At 43.9% G+C, this 21,789-nt stretch overlaps 1 long non-coding RNA gene across 1 annotated transcript in view; it reads right to left on the bottom strand.

The window, feature by feature from the left end:
- LOC115089498 overlaps nucleotides 1-21,789 on the bottom strand; it is a 152,239-nt gene that overhangs the window by 8,651 nt on the left and 121,799 nt on the right. Inside the window, exons 7-10 of the long non-coding RNA XR_003856119.1 lie at nucleotides 20,097-20,150; nucleotides 18,339-18,395; nucleotides 15,059-15,115; nucleotides 13,824-13,878 (exon numbers count right to left, since the gene is read on the bottom strand). This is a non-coding gene — a long non-coding RNA (uncharacterized LOC115089498). The remainder of the gene's footprint in view (nucleotides 1-13,823; nucleotides 13,879-15,058; nucleotides 15,116-18,338; nucleotides 18,396-20,096; nucleotides 20,151-21,789) is intronic.

Here is a 21,789-nt window from a genome sequence, read left to right as displayed (position 1 = left end):
AAATCAGTTATTTACTCTCTCAGATAATAGACAGACCAGGGGGCACTCCATAAAGATAGCAAGTAGCTCATTTAAAACAAATTGAAGAAAATTATTTTTCACTCAGTGCATAGTTAAGCTCTGGAATTCATTGCCAGATGATGTAGTTACAGCATTTAGTGTAACTGGATTTAATAAAGGTTTGAATAAACTCCTAGAGAAAAAAATCCATAAACTGCTATTATGGTAATTAATAAGCAATAGTAGCTTGTGATGTATCTAATGTTGGGTACTTGCCAGGTATTTGTGACTTGGATTTGCCACTGTTAAAAACAGGATACTGGGCTTGATGGACCCTTGGTCTGACCCAGTATGGCATATCTTATGTTCTTATGTACTTTCCCTGTTGGACAGTCATGAGTATAGAGTACAGCATTTCCATTTGAAATTGAGTAACCTACAAACTGCAGTTCACCCCTTTGAGATCCAGAATGGAATGAAAGAACCTGTCCTTCTTGGGTCCCACAAAATAGATAGAGTAATGGCCCTGCCCTGTTCAGGATCCAGTACCCACACCATTGCCCTTCGGTCAAGAGCCCGCTGCTTGACCAAAGAAGAATAGGAGGGACCATGAAGACATTGTGAATGGGATGCTGTAGATCCAGTGCATACCTTGAGTGGATGATTTCCAGTACCCACTGATATGAAGTTATCTGGGTCCACTCCCTGTAGAGCCCTTGCAAGCAACCACCTACTGGAGTTAAGAGCAAGTGGACTCACTGCCCTTCATGGGGCAAACTTGCTGGACATTGAAGACTGTCCAGAATCTGTTCTCGGCTTCCTGAAGTCACAAAAGGACTTACTTTTACCTTTCGCTGACCGGAAATTATGTGAAGAATAGCTGAAGGATTGCCAACCTGGCCTATGAAGCCTGGAATCATGAAACTATTCCTGGTGCCTACCGCTCTGATTAAGACCATTCCTTATCCTTCAGGAGCAGCTGGAACTTAGGATCTCCCAGATTCTTCACCAACTGGTCCAGGTCCTCACCAAACAACAACCTGCCCTTGAAAGGGAGCTTGCCCAGCCATAACTTGGACCACAAATCCACAAAACAGTTAGGTAGCCAAAGTAACCAACGAACAGTGACCAAGAGAGCAACGGAATGAGAAGAACAGTGGAGCAAGTCATAGAGAATGTCCACACAAAGGCAGTAATTGATTCCATCCTCACCACCTCCTTGCTCTCTGGAAACTGCTGAATCCAGTGCAGAAGGGCACATACAGTCAAGGCCAACAGAAATCTGAACAGCCATCACTTAAGAAGTGAACAAACTTCTCAACAGAGTCTCCAGCTTACTACCCTGAGGATCCATCAACGAAGTGCCCCCTTCGATTGGGATGGTGGTACGGTGTGTCACAGCCATGACTAGGCAACAAAATGAGGATTAGAAGCCAAGATGTCAAATTTAAATCCTTTATTGAAGACTTGGAATTTTCAAAAGCGCCCTTTTTTTTACTCAGGCCGAGTTTCGCCCTCTGTCAAGGGGCTGCATCAGGGGCTATGACACATAAAAACACATACATAATAAATAAAATAAATAATAGAAATAAAACACATGACTTAGGACATATAAAATGGCAACATGGAAAGTGGAAACATAAAAAATATGAAAACATACCTCTTATTGTATCATATGGCATTCATGTACATACAGATGGAATATAAAAATGCATCAATGGTCTGGAAGATGTAATGAAGATAAATAGAAATAGAAAAATATGAAAACAGATTTGAATGTAAACATGCAAAATATTGATTCATAATAGACAAGATATTGAAAAAAATCTAATGTATTTACCTCCTTGCAGTTTTTGCTTTAAGCATGTACCCAAGAGGTAAAGATCATCATTTGCCACTAGATTTCACACAGGCTGTATACAACATTCAAACACCTTAAAAGAATAATAATAATAAAGTAATAATAAATGGATACATAACATAATATTATTTTGAAAAGGGAACTAAATAGAATGAGATAAAATACACTACTTGAAAATAAACGTTCCAACCTCATTACTGAAAAAAATCTAGCCTAACTGTGCCTATGTGATTTCAGCTGGACATTTAAAGTCTCATCCACTCAAACAAATTGGTTTCCAAACTTGCTTTTGCCTCTCTTACAAAAACTCTTTTTTATTCATTCTTTTTGCAAATTTGCTATCAGATTACTTACTAGATCAGAGTAAATCGAAAAAAATAACCAGACTGAATACTTAACTTTAAGCGCTCAAAAAACGCGCGAAGAAAAATGTCAATCAAATTAAAAGGGGCGTGTCCTAGTGTGCCCCGTATGTGACACATTCTCTATGATCGCAACAATATAATTAAGGGGGCATGAATCCAAATAAAAAAGGAAAAATAAAAGATAAAAATAAAAATGGTTATTGCGATTAGTAAAAGGACATAAAAATATAAATATAGGCGCTTTTGAAAATTCCAAGTCTTCAATAAAGGATTTAAATTTGACATCTTGGCTTCTAATCCTCATTTTGTTGCCTCCACGGCTTTTTTAGATAGCCTTCCTTGTTGCTTTCTCAACACAGCCATGACTAGGGCATCCACAGTTGGTGTCTGAAAGAACTTCTGCAGCATGGCCGGTGGGAGGGGTATAACTTCTGTAGAAGCTTCACCTCTCTTAGAGCCAATTCAGGGGATTCTTACTCCACCAGCATCATTTCCTCCACCTCTTAGTGCAGGGTAAAAGCCCTGATGGACTTCATTTTCCCCTTGATAATGGGATCCCAGACTGGGGTCTCCTGGGGCTTTACATCCTCAATGTGGAGACATGTGTGTGTGTGTGTGTACATGTGTGTGTGTGTGTGTGTGTACACCTGTAAAAGAGAGAGAGAGATTGTGAGCCTGCATGTGTGAGTGACTGTGAGAAAGATATTGGGACCCTACTTGCATGCATGCATGAGAATGATTGGGAGACTGCTTGCATGTGAATGAGAGGAAGGAAAAAGGTTGTGCACCCACCCTCTCTCCTGCTAATAATTCACAACAATTTCAGGATGAGTGGAAATCATACATTCCTAGATATGGAGAGCAGGGAATATTTATTTTATCCTTGCAAGTTTTACTTATTGGGTGTTATTTAATGTATGTCCCAAACACCAATAATAATATTTGAAAAGAGTAAATTTTAAAACAAATGTATTTCAATTATTGGATAAGCTATTCACTAGCTGTTTTGAAATATTTGTTCTTTTTTTAGTATGGTTCTACTATTATGCTTTATATTTGTTTTATTGTTTGATGTTTTATGAGGAATGGTTATATTTCTGTTTTTCATATACAGTGTCTGGCTTGTTACAGTTTCCAGTTCAGATTTAGTCTGCACTTTTTTTTTTAATACTTTATGGTCTCTTTATTCCGTTTTTATTGAGGGTCTGTCTGTATTTTGTCTGTGCCAGACCATTTGGGTAAGGTATTTTCTGTGTAGGGATCTATAGCTGCTTGGCTTGTTCTGTTTTCCTAATACGAGGCATATTGATGTTTTAGGGCTTGGTATAATATTTGCTGTAGGTAGATAATTTTCATAGGTAGGATTGTTACTGTTTTGAGTGCTGTTTTGATTTGTAGGGCTCTAGCATAGGTGCTGGGTAGATAGGGCACACAGTTTAATGTGTGAACAGTTTTAATTATTGTGGGAGGACCCTGGCAAGCCCATTAATGGGTTACCCATTGTCCAATGGTTGGGATACTGAGAAAAGGGAGAGGAGGATATGAATAATTTGCAATAGATGCTCCAACTATTGTCAGGGCTGTTGACCAAGGAGTTCTCAGACACAACCAGAGGTTTGACTGTTTCCAGGATCTGTTTGATGCCAGTGAGGTGGCAGCATTAAATTATTTAATAAAGCTTCAGCCTTTATTTATTTCATTTGGATAAATGTGTCTTGATATTTATTGGCTCTGTTTTGCATGTTATTATTTCTTGTTAAGGAGCTGGGGAGAGGCAGTTAGTCACGACTGCTCATGCTACTTCTCCTTTCCTGTTAGGAAGAAAGTAAGACATTTTGGAAACAATTTTCAAAGAGATTTTCATGTGTAAATGATAGGTCTTTTACCCATGGAGAAAAAACTTTTAAAAATTCCTCCCATCTTGGGGAGGGGGTAATATATACAATGTCAACAGCAAGCATACTTTTTACTGTAGGAAAAAGGGGTGATGTCAGTGGTGTGATCAGGGCAGGCTGGGTGAAATATGCTTTATCCTGAATACTTTGCATTGAAAAAATATGGTGCAGTACCAGCTGGTGCAAGATTTTCAAAAGAAAAACTCTGCATGGAGTTTTCCTTTAAAAAATCATCTTGAAGACTACAGTGTACATCTTGAAGACCCAGCAGTACAATGGGCCTACAAGTATCACGGCCACTTTAAAAATTGGTGAGATTTCAGTCAAACCTAACTGGTTTGATTTTTGACTGAAAATTCTCCTAAATCTAGTTAGTCAAAATTTGACTGGCCACTTCAAGACAACTATTAATCAAATTGACTTAGGGGATGGCCTCTGCTATTAGGGATGTGCAGAAGGGACGGATTCGTCCAATTCGGTATTCATATTCGTCGGGTCCCAAATACGTTGCATTCGTTCAAGGGGGGGCCCGATCCGTTGATAAGTTTTATTCGTTTTCCGATTCCCATTAAAGTCAATGGGGGAAGTATTTGCAATCTATTTTTGGCTGCAGAATTGAGGTTTTCTTATCAATTCTGATGAAACTTCTGGGGAGCAATCATCAGAACAAGAAAAGAGCTCCAAGGTACTTAGACTGTGGCAAAGTGGCACCAAAGTGGCATGAATAGCCTAAAGCACTGTAAAGGGCAAAAGGGTACCAGAAGTGGCAAGAGTGCTTTAACAGAGGCACAAAACAGCAGTGAGAGTATCAAAAACACACCACAGCTTCAAAAGAGAGCACCGATAACAGATGCCTTGAAGGCAGCACGACAGGCAAAGTGGCAAGACAAGTGGCATCAACATCCTACAACACAATGAAGGGGGAACATAGCAAGCAGACTAGCACCAACACACTGAGGAACCATGATAGTGGCAAGAACACCACAAGGAGTAGAGTGAGTCATCTGGTGTTTGGCAGCAAGGCAGAGTGGCAGAAAGCTGATAGGGGCAAGACAGGCTGGCAGAGCCGAGGTAGTCAAGTCCCTCTGGTTTTGATAGAGGCAAGACAGGCTGGCCCCAGGGAGAGTTCCCTATCCTTTGAGCAGGAAAGGGCTCCCTAGAATGGGTTCGCCCCTAGAGTGGGTGTTTCTATTGGCGTCTAGTGAGCTCTCGCTGGTCTTTTAAAATCTAGTGGACATATAAACGAGAATATTCACAGCAGAGGCGGAGGAGGTTTCCATGTGAACAGCGGTTCAACATGGGTCAGCGGTTGTTAAGAGATAGGCTGGCTATACCCAGGGAGAGTTCCCTTTCCTTTGAGCAGGAAAGGGCTCCCCGCAATGGGTTACCCCCTAGAGCTTTCAAAGTGTGGCGATGTGGAGGAGGTCTCACTGTGAACAGCGGTTTAACATGGGTCAACAGGTACTAAGAGATAGGCTGGTGTCAGCAAGCTCTGTTGTTAAAGCTGGTATTTAGCAATCTGTAGTTATTTAGAATAGTTGTGGGTGGATCCTTGGACCAGTGGCAGGTGACCATGCCCTCGGGGGAAATCCCGAGAGGGACCACTGGTCAGGCTTAGTATAGGAGACAGACACACACTAGTTCTTTTATTAAACAATGTAGTAAACCACCAGAGGTGGCAGTAGTGAGCTGGAAGTGCCCGGCTGGGCTGTAGTCCTTCAGGTATTGGAACAACGATCCCAGGGTGACTGAGCTGTAGAGAAACTAAGAAAGTGAGTAGGCAGTATATGCAAAGTTCTGGAACAAGTCCTTGATGGTAACATTCACACAATAGTCTCTTGAGGCAGCCCAGGAGATGGTATACATTAGGCCCTCGAGGAGCGAGTACCTGGACCCAGGGAAAGCTCTGATAGATAGATGGAAACCTCACTGATGTTGTAAGCAGCGATGACTTCTTAGCAGAAGTGGTATCCAGGAGCAAGTCCGGGACGTAGGCCCTTGAGGAGCGAGTACCGGTTCCGGACAGCGACCTGAAAAGAAAAAGAGAGAGCAAGGCCCCCGAGGAGCGGGTAGCTCTAGTAAAGTCCGAGGAGGCAGAGTAGCTAGGGTTGTGGAGAGTGAATCCAATCCGCAGCGACCAGGAGGAAGCGAACCCTTGCTAACTCATCTTGTTAGCGAAAACTGACACCTTAAATATCTGGAGCTGGTGACGTCATCTCAGGGGGAAGCCCGTGAGGTTTGCGCCAATGCTGGTACATCAATCGGGCTGTGCGCGCACGCGCGCCCTTAGGCATCTGGTCAACATGGCGGCTTGCAGCATCAAGCTGGTCTGGGAACGCCGCAGCAGCTAGCGTTCCATCAACCCTGAAGGGAGTCACCAATGAGGTAAGGTGGGCGGAGCAGAGACGTCAGACAGTGACGGACACAACAGCTGGCTGGCTACCCCAGGGAGAGTTCCCTTTCCTTTGATCAGGAAAGGGCTCCTGGATGGTCAGGCACAGCATTAGAGGTCAAACCCTCATAGGGACGTAAAGCCTAGACAGACAGGCACAGCATTAGAGGTCAAACATTTTTTGGGACATAAGGCCTGGACGGACAGGCACAGCATTAGAGGTCAAGCCCTCATAGAGATGTAAGGCATAGACGGACAGGCACAGCATTAGAGGTCAAGCCCTCATAGAGATGTAAGGCCTGGATGGACAGGCAGGCACAGCATTCGAGGATAGAAGTCAAGCCCTCAAAGGGCGTAAAGCCTGGTCGGACAGGCAGGCACAGCATTCGAGCCATTTTAGGTACATAAGGCCTGGACAGGCAGGCACAGCATTCGAGGTCAAGCCTTGTAGAGACATAAGGCCTGGATGGACAGGCAGGCACAGCATTCAAGGACAGAAGTCAAGCCCTCCTAGGGCATATAAAGCCTGGATGGACAGGCAGGCACAGCATTCAAGGACAGAAGTCAAGCCCTCCTAGGGGCATAAAGCCTGGATGGACAGGCAGGCATAGCATTTGAGGATAGAGGTCATAGCCCTCGTAGGGGCATAAAGCCTGCACAGAGAGGCACAGCATTAGAAGGTCAAACACTTTTAGGGACATAAGGCCTGGACGGACAGGCACAGCATTCAAGGTCAAACCCTTGTAGAGACGTAGAGCCTGGACAGACAGGCACAGCATTCGAGGATAGAGGTCAAGCCCTCGTAGGGACATAAGGCCTGGATGGACAGGCACAGCATTAGAGGTCAAGCCCTTGTAGAGACATAAGGCCTGGATGGACAGGCAGGCACAGCATTCGAGGATAGAAGTCAAGCCCTCGTAGGGGCGTAAAGCTTGGACGGACAGGCAGGCACAGCATTCAAGGATAGAGGTCAAGCCCTATAGGGACATAAGGCCAGGACGGACAGGCACAGCATTAGAGGTCAAGCCCTTTTAGGGACATAAGGCCTGGATGGACAGGCAGGCATAGCATTTGAGGAATAGAGGTCAAGCCCTTTTAGGGACATAAGGCCTGGACGGGAAGGCACAGCATTCGAGGGTCACAGCCCTTGTAAAGTTGTACATCCTGGTGGGCAGGCACAGCATTCGATGTCAAACCCTTGGAAGAGACGTACAGCCTGGATGGACAGGCACAAGCATGGGAGGATAGAGCTCAAGCCCTCGTAGAGGCGTAAAGCCTGGACAGACAGGCACAGCATTCAAGGTCAAACACTTTTAGGGACATAAGGCCTGGACGGACAGGCACTGCATTCGAGGTCAAACCCTCGTAGAGATATAAATCCTGGACAGACAGGCACAACATTAGAGGATTTCCTTTGTGCAAGTCAGATGCTTTTAGAGCAATAGAGACTGCAATTTGTGAAGCAAGAACTGAGCTGGAGATTATTTGTGAATACCCAGATGCTATTAACTGTACTTATGCACTTCAGCATTGAAATTAGATATACCAGAACAAAACTCAGACAGGCACAACCTTTGAGGTCAAGCCCTTGTAGGAACACAGAGCCTGGACAGTGGATGGACAGGCACAGCATTTGAGGTCAGGCCCTTGTAGGGAAGTACAGCCTGGACAGGTAGATGGACAGGCAGAGCATTGAGGTCAGGCCCTTGTAGGGATGTACGGCTGGACAGTGGCTGGTCAGGCACAGTGTTTCAGGTCAGGCCCTTGTAGAGATCTACAGCCGGACCAGTGGACAGACAGGCCCAGCATTTCAGGTCATGCCTTGAAGAGACGTTATGGCCTGGACAGTGGTCAGACAGGCACAGCGTTTCAGGTCAGGCCCTTATAGGGACGTATGGCGAAGTCTATTACCTGCCCTGTAGGGACATATGGCGAAGTCTATTACCTGCTATTAAATTCACTTAGAGAATAGGCACTGCCATTAGCAATGGTAACATGGAATAGACTTAGTTTTGGGTACTTGCCAGGTTCTTATGGCCTGGATTGGCCACTGTTGGAAACAGGATGCTGGGCTTTGATGGACCCTTGGTCTGACCCAGTATGGCATTTTCTTTTGTTCTTATGTTCTTATGGCCTGGACAGTGGACGGACAGGCACAGCGTTTGAGGTCAGAGCCTTTTTTAGGGACATACGCCCTGGACAGTGGACTGACCGGCACAGCATCTTCAGGTCAGGTACATGTGCTGATATTATCTGGAGCATAGGAGACAGTTGAGCTGCTGCAAGGCTTTCAATTGCTATTATTCATCTTGCCCATTCACAGGGAAAAATTTGGAAAACCCAAGCAAAGGCAGGTTTATTTTCAAAAACATTAGCATTTCCATTAACTCTGGTGCCAGCCTTGAGCGGCGAGGGCTCATGATATACCCCTGTCATTGAAAATACACGTTCACTGACACACTGGTTGGTGGACATGACAGATATTGCTGAGCCACTTTGCTAGGTGTGGCCAGACAGTGGACTTGTGTGCCCAATATGCCAGCGGATCTGTCTGCATGTCCTCTGTGGGCTCTGAGAGATACTGTGTCACTGACAGTTGTGCTGGTGTTTCCTTTGCTTGGGTGGGCTGAGAGTCCACTCATGCAAGCTGCTTTTCTCTCTAGCCCGTAGCATAAAAGATGAATCTTTATGGGCAACATACCTTGGCGTACTGAAGTGGAGGAGAAGGAGATACTAGCTGTCACTGACAGAATGCTGCTCCTGCTTGGGCTAGCACAACTCTCTGAAGTGGCCCGCTGTTTCTCCTCTGCTTCACACCTAATCTGTCTTCTGCCTATGGTGCTCCTGTCACGGACTTTTGTTAACAGCAGGTCCTTCACCAATAGGAGACAATCGTTACTGTAGGGCGAGTTTCCTTTCACATGGGGACACAGACTGTGGTGAGCATGTATGTGTGCTCTTCTATTAAAGGCCTTAATCTCTCTTGCACACCTGCTGCTGCAAAACGTCCAGACAATGCAGCACCTCAACTGTCATTCCCTCTTCCTGTTAAAGGCCTCCAAATTTTCATCCAGGAAATTAACAATAGGGATAATGTCAGCCAAGGTGGCACTTCTGGAACTCAGCTCCCTCCGTGGCATCCTTGAAGGGCTGCAGGATTTTTACCAGCTGACTCATGACTAACCAATCATGATGCCCTAAGGGATTCTCTGTAAACCTATGGTCATTGAACCAGAAAGTTCATGAAAGGGGTTGTCTGCAGCTCCACTAACCCTCTGCAGCATCATATAGTAGAATTCCACCGGGTGGCAATGTCTTGAATGAGACGCTTTGTGAGGCATCTCGAAATCAGTCTGCTTTTGTCAGAGAGAACCTGCCCCACCTTCACACTTCTGTGAAAGTGCCCTGCTATGTCCGCACTTGTGTATTAAGTCCTGCAGGTATCCATTCTCTTGCTGCTTGGACTCCAACCCAGAGCTGACTTCACTAGCAGGTGCAGAGTGTGTACAAAACATTGGATGTTCTGAAATCCCCCGTCAGTTATTGCCTTTACCATGTTTGCCACATTGTCTGTGACAAAGAAACACTGGCTGAGGATTCCTGTATTGCTGGTGTAGTTGCCGCCCTCCAGCATCTGTCTGATGCATGACTGCGGTATGGGCCTGGTCCGTCAGTGGGGTGTGCAGTAAAGCCCACCTCCACCTTGATACTTGTTCACTATAGAGCTGCTGCTTGCCCCTGCCTCAGCCAAGGTCCCACTAGTGTGCTGTCAGGGAGAGGTAAGAGTGTGCAGCTTTCATGGTGGTCCAGATATCACAGGTGAAATGTATACTCTCCTCAGCCTTAGCTAGCAGCGCTTGGATGCAACCTGCAACACTGCTTGTACAGGCTGGGGATGACCTTCTGCTAAATGTGGTTCTGGAAGGGACTTTGTAATTTGGAAGTATGACCTTCAGAAAATGCTTGAAACCCACATTCTCCACTTATCTGCAAGGGCTGGTCATCAAGGGCAATAATTTCCCCAATGTTCCTGGTTACAAATTTTGAGGCTACCGCCTCACTCCAACCCCGTTTCCTCCATGATGGGTTGTTGCTTCTGCCACATGTTAGGGGGTTTCTGGCCTGCCACCTGACTGCTAGAAGGGGCTGAGGGCATGGGGTGACTCTCTGCTCCTTTTCACCACTTTACAGCTGCTTGGAAGGGGTCCCCTGACTGGTACTGCACCATCCCCAGATGGCAGTACTGTCGTTGGGTGTTGCCTCTTCATTATGATGCATCATGCCAAACTTAGATAGATGTCCCATTGCCTTGCCTATGTTAATAGCCCTGCCACAGTAATTACACCGAGAAAAACACGGGTCCTCCCGTCACTTTAAGCTGTCTCAAGATTGCAGATGTCTCTCGTGATCCTCCCTTCTGTTATAGCCTTGGGGGTGGATGATGGCACTGGAGCTGAAGTAGTGGGTGCCACCCTGAGAATCAATGCCAGGACATCAGTCACACTTTGTGCCTGTGCTGACTGCTCTCTTCCTCCTCCTCCTCTCAGTTTCATCTCTCCCCTGCAGCACTGAAGTGAAGACTAAGACAGGACTAATGAATCCTCCTAACAACTTCATCAGCTATTACTTCTTCCATTTCTGATGAGAATCCCACACAAGATGATTCTTCATCAGAATCAGAAGCAACAGTGCTTGCACTACATTGTCATCGCTAGTTGAGACTGCTGTCCCACTGCTGCTTTTGGGGTATCGACATTTGTCTTGTAGACTCCGCCCTCCCTTTCCCTCACCTCCAAAACTACAGGGTCAGAAACAGTTGTTGGCGATGCATCATGTTTAGATTTCATTTTTTTCCGGATGGAACTGCCTGCTCCTCTAAAGAGTTTAGATGCAACAGGTCCCTTTTTAACTTTTAATGGGGGACTGGCACTAGTGCCCTTTGAAGTGCCTCCTCTGCCAGTCCCAATCACTCGACCACATCTAGCTTTTCCTGATATTATGGCTTTAATGTCACTGCCTACTAGGGATTTCAATTAAAAGAATTATTTCCAAAAGAGGCCCACTGGGGATTTGGCTTCATAGTCTGCTAAACTGGCTGCCCACAGGCACAGTGCCTTGATGTGCACTAATGTATATATGTGCACACACCAAGCTTGCAACTACAAAAGAGGCCCACTGGAATTTGCTTCAGAGAGCAGCGCTCTCGCAATATACATGAGTTGTGCTAAACTGCCTGCCCACAGGTACAGTGCCTTGATGTACACTAATGTAATGTGTGTGCACACACGAGCTTGTAACTACCAAAAGAGGCCCACTGGGGATTTTGGCATCACAGAACACCACTGTCCCAATATACTTGAGTCTGCAAAACTGCCCTGCCCACAGGCACAATGCCTTGAAGTGCACTAATGTAATGTGTGTGCACACACCGAGCTTGTAACTCCAAAAGAGGCCCACTGGGGATTTGGCTTCACAGACCAATGCTGTCACAATATACTTGAGTCTGCTAAACCTGCTTGCCTACAGGCACAGTACCTTGATGTGCACTAATGTAATGTGTGTGCACATACCGAGCTTGTAACTACAAAAGAGGCCCACTGGGGATTTGGCTTCACAGACCACTGCTGTCCCATATACTTGAGTCTGCAAAACTGGCTGCCCACAGGCACAGTGCCTTGATGTGCTCTAATGTAATGTGTATGCACACACCGAGCTTGTAACTACAAAAGAGGCCCACTGGAATTTGACTTCACAGACCCACACTGTCCCAATATACTGAGTCTGCAAAACTGGCTGCCCATGGGCAGAGTGCCTTGATGTGCACTAATGAAATGTGTGTGCACACACCAAGTTTGTACACTACAAAAGAGGCCCACTGGGGATTTGGCTTCACAGACACCCACAGCCCCAATATACCTGAGTCTGGAAAACTACCTAGTGCCCACTGGCACTGATGCCCAGTGCACAGAGAGACTGAGTGAGTTCAATTTAAAAAATGCAGTTAACAAAAAAGCTGGAATTGGAATCGATGAAATATATTTTTCAATGGAAATTCTATGCAAACTAGCTAGAAATTGAATATATCTCTCCCACCCCACAACACCCAAATGGTGCTTGCAACCTACCCCAGGGGGGGGGTGAATTAAGCAGCAAAATGCCACTGCTAGCAGCTTCTCTCTCTCCATGGCACAGAGAGACCGTCTCAGATCAACTAAAAAAAAGTGCTTAAAAAAAACAGGGCTAGCAGGCACTGCAGCCAAATGCAGAACAAATATCTTTTTTCTATCGAAGTAGCATAGCCTAGCTAGCAATTGAATACAGATTTGAGAACTCAGACTAGCTCTGAGTGCAGCCACCTTCCGCAGAGATCCCCTCCCCACACCACCCCTGCAAAGAAAGTGCATGGCACGCCGCATGCTTAAGTATATATAGTGCTAGGTCATCAGCAAAGCGTCACCGACCACTGAGTGAGAGCGCGATTGGCTGCATTGTAAAAATTCTTGTCACTGATACGTTGCATTCTGGTCTCCTTGCCAACCTCTCTGACCCACTCTGCCAGGGCTGTGAGATCACTGATGACTCACAGGAAAGGGCTGGTTTTTGGCTATGGATACACCCAAATGGCGTTCTCCTATTTCAAATGGCCGCTAAGAAATCACTGCGAGCGCGCCAAACGTATGGAATGGATGATATGCTGTATTCGTGGGGGATTGCGATATGTTTCGTGACCCCACGAATACAACGAATATATACATATACATTGTGGATTGCCAATACGTTGCAAACGAATGCACACCCCTATCTGCTATTAATTGCATCAGTAGCATGAGATCTTCTTAGTGTTTGGGTAATTGCCAGGTTCTTGTGCCTGGTTTAGCCTCTGTTGGAAACAGGATGCTGGGCTTGATGGACTCTTGGTCTGACCGGACATGGCAATTTCTTATGTTCTTATGTTCTTATTTATGCAGCTGCAGTTGCCTACCTAACTTAGCTGGTTAGCTCTAAAAAATCTGTGTTAAATGGCCAAGTTATAGGCCTGTCCCTTTAGTTGATATTTTTGTTTGGTAAGATAGGTTACACTTAGCTGGTTAAATTTGTCTGTCAGTAGGGAAGGTTTTTTTTAAATTAGAAGTTTAAGCAGCTATGTCCCAAAATTAGGTACTTCAAATCGACCTCTGTGTGCTTTTCTTCTCTCTTATTTTACCAATATGCATATGTTGAGTGCTATAATTTGACCATTTTTATATTGTATATGTTTTATTGCATGTTTTACCCTCAACTTTTCATACCATTCTTAATATTAATCTTACCTTTGGTTATTTTCTTCTAAAGCAACAGCATAAAGAGTCAATTAACCTTCTGGATCTGTAAATACAATAATAATTTCATTTGTTGACCAGAAAGCCTACTGCCTTTATTTCAGTTAGTTCCTATAGGCACACAGAAGTAAAATGACTTGCCTATGGTCACAAAGAGAAAAAAAGGACAATAATGAAAGTTCTTTCTATGGGCAAAATTTCATTTTATTTGGGAAACTGGAGTTGTTATTATTGAGCGCCTTCCATGCAGGCAAAATTACCCATGTTGGATAATTTTGCCTGCACTGTATAAAGGCATTCCTAGAGGTGGAGAGAAGCAGGGGCAATGCATGTAGTGTTGCATAATCAAAATTATGTGTGTTTTACTTGAAAAAATTACCCACACACAAAGCAGGCTCAAATCTCTAAGGTAAGTTTTGAGAAGACAATACTCAAAACATGAGAATGTGCATACTTTTACATTGATTATTGGAACAAACCCCATGGTTAAAAAGTAGCTGCTGAAATTTGCACCAACATAGGTAGTCTGATTATTGTCCCCGCAGTGAATGAGTGAAGTTTTAGAATTAGTCCTGGGACATAAATTCAAGTAATAAACGTGTGATCTAACCACTAGCTCATGCCTCATCTTACATTATATAATGTATAGATAATCAAAATCATGCTATGCTCAACAAAATAAGTATTATTATTTATTATAAATATCTAATTACATTTACTAATCAAAACTAAATTGATTATTTATTCTGGGTTGCTATAGTTTAATTATTTCATGAGATAAGATAGATGCAAACAGACTAATAAAAATAAAGGAAAGATGAATGGTAAAATGGAGCATGGGAGGTAGTAATTAGTATATCAATTACATAGATCAAAGATACAGCTTGGGTTCCATCGATCATATGAATGAGTCTCAGAAAACTTTCCTGTGAATTCTGAGATGGAGCCCTCTTGAGATATTCAGCCAAGAAATTCAAGAGTAAAAGGTGGAACCACAAAATGTGGTTTGTAGAAAATAATTATTATACAGCATCACACTCACACTGGACAACAATCATGCAGCATTACACATACAGAAGGTAATAAACATACAGCATTACACTAATATCAATCATTCAGCTTGCTTATACTGACCTTTGCTTAAACATTATTACTATATTTTGATTTACTTATCGAAAGTAATATACATATATAAATGCAAAAATGTGAATGTTGAATGCATATACCTGCTCCTTTTTATCTGAACGGGCTGTGGCTCTTCTGCTGTTTCTTCTAAATTGTGACTGGAAGGAAAAGATAAGAAATGATTTACAGACAAGGGCTTATTCAGTGACTAAAGAACCCAATCTATATATCTTTTTTGTTCTGGGAAACTTCCATGATCTCAGATTCAAAAAGAGACATCTTCAGGCCCTTTTAAACCTTCCAAGAGTTTGTGGCAACGTGTGAACCTTTAGGGCAAGCTACAAAATTTGCGTTGATACCATTAAAAAATGTTTAAAATATTTATAGCATCCTTTGAATTTCCTCAATATAGCCATGGATTACTAACAGTTGTAAAGAGCTGAAACTATAATGTATGCTAGATTGTCAAAAAAATTGATGCGCATAAAATGCAATTTTATGTGCGTAAACATATTTTAGGGCTTTTTAAAGAGTTGCCCTGGGCATTGCGTGTTACGATTCGGCCTGTGGCAAGAGCCATAGGCTGCCTCTTCACCTTTTTCTTCCTTCATTCACTCGTGGCCCGGAGGCAGCTGACTAGTTTCCCTTGCGGCAGGAGCCGCGCTACTCCGTTCCATGTGGCTCGGAGGCCTCCATTTCCAGCGTGGCTGGAGCCACGCTGCTGTTGGTAAAGCGGTCTGGAGACTGCCGACAGCTCTCCCGTGCGACAGGAGCCACTCTACTGCTCCTCAAGCGGCCTGGAGGCCACCGACATGCTTCTCCAGAGGCAGGAGCCATGTTTCCGCTTCTCAAGTGGTCCTGAGTCTGCCTTCGTCATTCCCACGCGGCAGGAGCTGCGCCTCCACCTCCCTTGCGGCATGGAGCCATCTACAGCATTCCCATGTGGCCCGGAGGCCACCAACCTACCTCGGGCCCTCCGTGGGAGAGGGCCTGCATCCCCAGACTTGCCTGGCAGCTGGAGCTGCCTGTGATCCTCCATCAGTGGCAGGGAGTTGTCCCTGGCGACGGGGCTTGCCCTGAGGCCTGTTTCTTCTCTGCAGTCATCCGTGTTGTAGCAGGGCCGCTGTGCAGGCCCTGCACTGCTTCCTGCATCCTCTAAGGGGCGAAGCCGCGCCTCTCTGCCCCTATCTTAAAGGCTAGTGCAGGTGTGGTTCCTTCCTGACTCCTTCCTGGGTGTTTCCTGCTTCAGCCTACAAAAGCTTCCACTGTCAGTCCTTCGTCACCTTCGCAAGGAGCAACTTCCTTCCTGGAGCTGGTGTCCAGAGGATCTCCGTTTCCACCTCCTTCCTGGCATCCTTGTCTTGGGATTCCATTCCTTGTTCCTGATTTCTTTGATGTTCTACATTCCTGGTCTCTTGTCTTCGTGATGTCTTCAGTATCCTGATGTCTCTGTTCCAGCTTTATATATTTATTTATTATTTTTATATACCAACATTTGATCTGAGAAATCACATCGGTTTACATTCAGGTACTGTAGGTATTTCCCTATCCCCCGAGGGCTTACAATCTAAGTTTTGTACCTGAGGCAATGGAGGATAAAGTGACTTGCCCAAGATGCAACAGCAGGACTTAAACCCTGGTCTCCTGGTTCGTAGCCCACTGCTCTAACCACTAGGCTCTTCCTCCTCCTTTATCCTGATGTCTCCGTTCTAGTCTTGATGTCTGCATTATCCTGATGTTCCATTCTAGTCCAGAGGTTCCTGAGGTTCCATATTCCTGTCCCTCGTGGTCACGGACCACGAGGGACAGGCCTCCACGCGCGGTCCGTGACCACGAGGGACAGGCCTCCATGCGCCCTACCAGCCCAGCCGGACGGCTGGGCTGGTAGGGCGCGTGGAGGCCCAGTGGTCCACAACCACCCCCGGCTGGAGTGTGTAGGGCACTGGTGGGATTCCTCCATCTCCGGAGCCTAGGATACCCATGTTCCTGTCTGTCCCTCCTGGGTCTGGAGTCTTCTGGATGTCCACTTCGTCTGCCCCAGCTACTCCTCATCGAGTGTCTGGGGAGTCTGTTCCGGATGTCCTGGATCCTTGCCTTGGAGACTCATCTTCCTCCTTTGATGCTCTGGACTCCGGCTATGTCGCAGTACTCTTTTCAAGTTTACCTCAACGCCTGCCTTGAGTCTTCCCCTGAATCCTTGTCCTGTGTCTTGTCCTTGCCTGCCTTATCCTCTGTCCGCCCTGCTGCTTCCCGCCTCTCCCTAGCAGCAGTCCAAAAGGGCTTGGAATGGTTGGAGGACCATTCAGAGACCACCATTGCATTGGTGCTCTCACGGAAGCATGCAGGTTCGATTGAGGCTCAGGGTAAGGACGTTTCACCGCAAGGGCACACATTTCTTCCTGCACTGGAGAGCGCCCCCTGGTGCTCTCGTCCATCACAGTGCAACAATTGCGTGCCACAAGGGACAGAGCATTCTCTATTGCAGGTCCCTCTATGTGGAACACCATGCCACCTGACCTCCGCACAGAATCTTGCACTCATAAAATAAAAAAAAAATTAAAAATCTGGCTCTTCAGACCTTCAACTAACTCCTCTCTCCTCCCCTCTCAGCGAATCCTTGTCGAAGAGGAAGTTTAGAGGCAATTGAACATTTGAAATTGGAGTCGTGGAATGAATAAGTAATGATGGAATAAACTTCCTCTTCCACAAGTTGATTCGGAGCTTCTCATGCAATCTTCCCAACGCGGTTTACAGATGATTAAGATGCAGAAATTGGTTAAGCACAACACATAGTTGGAGATTTAATGAAGATCATCGGTACCTTTTGTAAACCGGCAAAGAATTTATGATTGTTGGGTGAAAAAGATTATTTGTGATTCAATGGTTAGAGATTCCCCTGAAGAAGCCGGAAGGCGAAGCTAGGGCCCGGTTGGGAACAGTAAAAATTGAAATTACAAATGGAATTGTTGGTACCATGTAATTTGTGCTGAGAGTGTAATTATATTAATTGGTAAATTTGTATAACTGTGAAAAAACAAAAGGTGTGGATACTATCATATCAATTCTGCTTGAAAGGTTTAAAAGCAATTTTTGCACAGAGTATGAGAATGTATGGAGAAGAGAGGTATGGATGAGTATGAATGAGTGTAGATTTTAATGACGCAATGATGTATTGATGTAATATGAGGATTTTATAAGAGTTTCAAGATTTATGCTACTTATTGTATGTAATTTTTCACAAAGATTGAATAAAAGAGGTATTTGCAAAATAACAAAAATAACAATAATTGTGCTTTTACTCCACTCCAAGGGAGTGCTTGTTGGTGAGATATATATATATATATATATATATGCAAAACTGTGAACGTTGAATGCATTTACCTGCTCATCATTTTCTGAATGGGCTGTAGCTGTTCTTCTGTTTCTTCTAGATTTTGGCTGGAAGGACAAGATAAGAAACTAATTACAGACATGGGCTTCTTTAGTAATCAAAGAATTTAGTCTATATATCTTTTTATGTTGGGGATCTTCTGTGATCTTACGTAGAAAAAAAGACATTCTGCTGGCCCTTTTAAATTTTTAAGAGTTTGGGGCAACCTGTGAACCTTATGACAAGCTGCAAATTTTCTGTTATGCTATCTAAGAATGTTTAAAATATTTATAGAATCCTTTGAATATCCACAATAAAGCAATAGATTGTTAAAAGTTGTAAAGGGATGAAACTATAATGTTTCCCAGATTATCAAAAATATTGATGCACATAAAATACTGTTTTATGTGCATAAAAGTATTTTGTTTTTTTGTAAGAATTGCCCTGAGCATTGTGTGCATAAAGTAGGTACAGATGCAATTTCACATATCTTTGTGACCTAAACCACTAGTTCTGCCTCATCATAGATTATAAAACATGCAAGAAATCTTATCATGAAATAAAATAGCTTGTTTCAGGTCGTTGAATGCTGTGACCCGCTTCTGGGGGCCACTGCTTGGGATTAGTCCCTTTACTGGTGAGGGCGGTGAGCGGCGCAATGAGTTGTGAATATCGAGGAATGAAGTGTCTATAAAAGTTTGCAAATCTAGGAAGCATTGTAAGGCCTGGAGGCCAGACGGCTGGGGCCACTCCTGGATGCAAGCCACCTTTTCTGGGTCCATGTGGAACCCAGTGCTGGATAAAAAATTCCCAGGAAGGGGAGAGACTCAAGCTCGAACAACACTTTTCAAGTTTTACGTAGAGCTTGTTTGTCCGGAGTCGTTGGAGAATCAGTCAGACGTCTTGGCAATATGATTGGATGATCTTTTGCGTAGATAAGGACATCATCATACCACCACCATGGTTTGTAACAAATCTTGGAAGACTTCATTCATCATATGCTGGAATATAGCGGGGGCATTACCACAGGCCGAACGCATGACTAGATATTCATAGTGGCTGTCTCGAGTGTTGAATATGGGCTTCCACTCATCACCAGGCCTAATTCAGACCAGATTATAGGCACCTCGGAGGTCCAGCTTGGTAAACATGAGGCAGAAGCAACCAGCTACTCTGAAGAAGAGTGGGACCTGTTGCTGAGGCAGGGAATTGATGGTCAGGCAGGGTCTAAATAGTCCCCTAACCTGACATCATCGGCTGGGGCCACAGGAATTTTTCCCACCACTACTCTTTAAATTGCAGAAGGAGCCACGCGCAAATGCCTAGAGAGGCCTGTGGCAGAGTTGGCATCGGCATGCGAGGCGGCAGATGCTGAAGAACAGGGCAGAGTAGTGTGGGGTCGACCAGGAGCCAGTGCGGCTCAAGCCGGGGCAAGACCGGGCCTCCTGCTCCCGAAAATGAGGGATGCTGACCGCAGACCTCCGCGGCAGGCGACCTCAACGTGGTTTGTAGGGGATAATTATTATGCAGCATCAAACTCACACTGGACAACAATCATGAAGCATTACACATATAGAAGGTAATATCCATCATCACACTTATATCAGATAATAATCAAGCAGCTTGCTTATATTGATCTTTGCTTAAATATTAGTACTATATTCTGATTTACTTATCGATAGCAATATATATATATATATATATATATATATATATATATATATATATATATATATAAATGCAAAACTGTGAACGTTGAATGCATTTACCTGCTCATTTTCTGAATGGGCTGTGGCTTTTCTTCTGTTTCTTCTAGATTATGGCTGGAAGGATAAGATAAGAAACTAATTACAGACATGGGCTTGTTTAGTGATCAAATAATCTAGTCTCTATATTCTTTTGTATTGGGGATCTTCCGTGATCTTAGGTAGAAAAAAAGACATTCTGCTGGCCCTTTTAAATCTTCGGGTTTTTGGCAACCTGTGAACCTTTATGGCAAGCTGCAAATTTTCTTTTGATACTATTTAAGAATGTTTAAAATATTTATAGAATCCTTTGAACATCCTCAATAAACCATGGATTGTTAAAAGTTGTAAAGGGCTGATGTATCCTAGATTGTCAAGAATATTGATGCACGTAAAATGCACTTTTTGTGCATACATTTTTTTTTTTTAAGAATTGCCCTGTGCATTTTGTGCATAAAAGTAGGTGCAGATACAATTTCACAAGTACTTTGTGACCTAACCACTAGTTCATGCCTCATTTTAGATTATAACATACAAATAATCTTATCATGAAACAATACTGTGAGGGTGACCGAGCAGGCTTCACTCTCCTGGAGTCAGAAACCATGCTGACTTCAGCTTTTCTGAAGTAAAATACATTTTATTCACCAACAAAACAAACACAGTACCGAGAAATACTGCCTACCTTTGCAGTATTCAGCTCTCCCTGCTGTCTTGGACAGGACAGATTAACAGAAGCTGCCTCTCCTGGAGACTCAGGGGCTTCTGGAACCCAGCTAGGCTTACACTTTTATCCCTGCCAGCTGGTCCTGCCCTCTGGCCTCTTCATTGCTCCCACACGGTCCCACCCACAGAGCTCTTTCCCTCCATGGGGTTTAAGGTGGACCAAGCCTCTAGCCTGGTCCTGGACATACAAACAGGGAAAAATGGGGTCACTCTGAATCAAATACACTATAAGCTATGCTCAACAAAATACATATTACTATTTATCATAAATTCCTGATTACATTTATTAATCAAAACTAAAAAGGTTATATATGCTGGGTTGCTATGGTTAAATTATTTCATGAGATAAAATAAATGCAATACAGACTAATAAAAATAAAGGAATTATAAATGGTAAAACAGAACATGGGAAAAAGTGATTAGTATATCAAATAGATCAATGGATCCCAAGCTGTGTCTTTGGTCACAAGAATGAGTCTCAGAAAACTTTTCTGTGAATTCTGAGATGGAACCCAATTGAGACATTCAGACAAATTCTAGAGTAAAATGTGGGACCACCAAATATGGTTTGCAGAGGATAATTATTATACAGCATCACACTCACAATGGACACAATAAGAAAAACATAAGAACATGCCATACTGAGTCAGACCAAGGGTCCATCAAGCCCAGCATCCTGTTTCCAACAGTGGCCAAACCAGGCTACAAGTACCTGGCATGTACCCAAAAACTAAGTCTATCCCATGCTACTGATGCTAGTAATAGCAGTGGCTATTTTTTAAGTCAACTTAATTAATAGCAGATAATCTATTTTTTAACTTTTTTTTTTTTTTTAACTTCTCCTCCAAGAACCTATCCAAACCATTTATAAAACCAGCTACACTAACTGCACTAACCATATCCCCTGGCAACAAATTCCAAAGTTTAATTGTTAGGGATGTGAATCGTTTTTTGACGATTTAAAATATCGTCCGATATATTTTAAGAACAT

Source organism: Rhinatrema bivittatum, chromosome 4 (assembly GCF_901001135.1).
Source record: "Rhinatrema bivittatum chromosome 4, aRhiBiv1.1, whole genome shotgun sequence".
Lineage (NCBI taxonomy): Eukaryota > Metazoa > Chordata > Amphibia > Gymnophiona > Rhinatrematidae > Rhinatrema > Rhinatrema bivittatum.
Note: the sequence above shows the minus strand (reverse complement) of the source record. Positions and strands in the feature narration are given on the sequence as shown.